The sequence below is a fragment of the Filicampus tigris genome, unplaced genomic scaffold (genome assembly GCF_054856515.1).
Source record: "Filicampus tigris isolate MCC_2025a unplaced genomic scaffold, RoL_Ftig_1.0 HiC_scaffold_36, whole genome shotgun sequence".
Lineage (NCBI taxonomy): Eukaryota > Metazoa > Chordata > Actinopteri > Syngnathiformes > Syngnathidae > Filicampus > Filicampus tigris.
In genome coordinates this window covers 60,001-62,500 of record NW_028233417.1, presented here as the reverse complement: position 1 = coordinate 62,500, position 2,500 = coordinate 60,001, and the positions used below count along the sequence as shown (strand labels likewise).

At 47.6% G+C, this 2,500-nt stretch overlaps 1 pseudogene; it reads left to right on the top strand.

The window, feature by feature from the left end:
• Positions 1-2,500, top strand: part of LOC147125752 (28S ribosomal RNA) — a 9,510-nt pseudogene that overhangs the window by 3,540 nt on the left and 3,470 nt on the right.

Genomic DNA, 2,500 nt, shown 5'->3' with positions numbered 1-2,500 from the left:
AACCTCCCCTGGATGTGTGTATGGTGGCACACATGCCAGAAGGACGGATCCACCATAGTGCAACAAAGAAAAGGAACGGTGATCCACTCTGGTGCATTAATCAGAAGCACCAGAAGATTGGAAATGGAATCTCAGAGAAAATGGTAATGTTGGCACGGAATGGTGGAAGCGAAAACTCCCTAGCAAGGAAGTCCAGGCTACCAAACATGCAGTCCCAAGAGGGTGATCAGCGAAGCCGTGGGAGCGGATGGAACTTGGCTGGTAAAACTCTTGGGAAGCCCTCAGGGGACTCTGAATTAATGATCAGCGGAAGCTCGCCAATGAGAGTAGAGCCAAAGGTGGTCGTGTGGAGTCCCCAACCAGTACCAGAAGCTAAAGGAAAATGTGTCTCCTACGTGCAGAAATCACCGGGAACGGAAACAATGAGCTCCATGAGAAAGAGGAACAGCCCCGGCTCGCCTAGAAACATTGTGGTAATAACGGTGCCAAGGATCTCGCTCTCATGCCCAATATGTGGGTTGAATATATGGGGTATATGGCTACTGGCAAAACACTTCTTGGCAAGGCACAGGAGATGTGCTGTAAATTACACATGCCAAAAGTGTAATAAAAGCTCAATGAACTGCCATTCTATTGCATGTCATGTACCGAAATGCAAAGGTACATATAGCAGAGTTAAAAGTAACCACAATTTCTCCTGCGATATCTGCAACAGGAGTTTCACTAAAGCTGTGGGTGTATCACAACACAAAAGACATGCCCACCCCGTGCAATGGAACAAAATTAAGTTGGAGAAACTCAATGCGGGCAGAGAGCGGATCAAAGGCAAAAGGAATAAGACAAGTAATGACTTAATAACCACAGGCGATGAAAGGAGCGAGATGGGTGAATCACCCAAAATTGGCAAGGACACAGACGATGATAAAGCGCATGGACTGGTGAGGTTGACAAGGCGACTCCTGCATGGGAGCATGGCAAGCGATGGCCCAGAGGAACATCAGAAGGTGCAAAACCCTGGAGACTATGATACCAAAAAGGTCCCAATGATGTCACCCGAAGAAGGCTGTGTGAGAAGGATGCGGGAAATACTAGAAACGGCGGGTGATACAGAGGATGGTAAAGAGCTCAGGGCCATCGCGACATGGTTGGGTGACGCAGATCGTATGCCTGAAACGATGGAGTCGTATGCATCAGAACTGATCTCTGAACTGGGAGGAGGCGTGGTATCACTCAAAAGACCCCCGAATCTTGAGAGAAAAACCAAGCAGTGGAGTAAAGGTAAAATACGAAAGAATGAAAAACGAGAAAAATACAGAGAGTACCAAAACCTTTACAAAAAGGATAAAAGCAGACTCATGGATATGATCCTTAAAGGAGGATCAGCAGACCAATGTAAGATACCGATACAAGAAATACAGACAGTATTTCAGCAGCGATGGGAGAAAGGTACTCACTTCACTGGCTTGGATGGTTTTGTCTCGATTGGAGGGGCGTTGAATGAAGAGATGAATACCCCCATCCTGGGTAAAGAGGTTAAATCAAACCTGACCAGAATGGCTAATGGCACGGCACCGGGACCAGACAGGATCAGTAAAAAGGCATTACTGGACTGGGACCCGAGTGGGAGGCAACTGGCACGGCTGTACACAGCATGGTTGATGAATGGAATAATTCCGAGAGCCTTTAAGGAGTGCAGAACACGACTGCTGCCGAAATCGAATGATCCTAATGAGCTAAAGACAATAAACGGCTGGAGACCGGTAACTATTGGCTCAATGGTACTCAGACTATTCTCGAGGATCATAACAATGAGGTTAGGGCGGGCTTGCCCTATTAATCCCAGGCAGAGGGGTTTCTTGTCGGATGCGGAAGGATGTGGTGAGAATTTAATGATATTGGATGAAGTGGTTAGACACTCAAAAACCTCAGGTAAATCACTGGCAGTCGTGTTTGTGGACTTTGCTAAGGCATTTGACTCAGTGGCTCATGAGCATATCCTGTGTGCTCTAAAACGGCGGGGCTTAGACAACCATGTGGTGGAGTTGATAAGGAACTCCTATGTGGACTGCGTGACCAGGATAGGTTGCGGGACGGCCAAAACCGAACCTATAAAAATGAAGGTTGGAGTAAAGCAAGGTGATCCAATGTCCCCACTGCTATTCAACCTTGCTATGGATCCTCTCATCCATAGCCTAGAGATGGCGGGTTCTGGTATGGAATGGGGTGAGCGCAAACTCACCACGCTGGCCTTTGCCGATGATCTGGTACTGGTGAGTGACTCAAGGGAAGGCATGGTACATAACCTATTGATGCTGGAGGACTTCTGCCATAAAACTGGACTGAATGTCCAACCGAAAAAATGCCATGGATTCTGGATCGATGAAGGAGTGGTGAATGGGCTGGATCCATGGACAATATGTGGTACTAAAATCCACATGATACCGACAGGGGAATCGGTAAGGTACTTGGGAGTCGACTTCGGCCCCAGTGGCATAGTCCA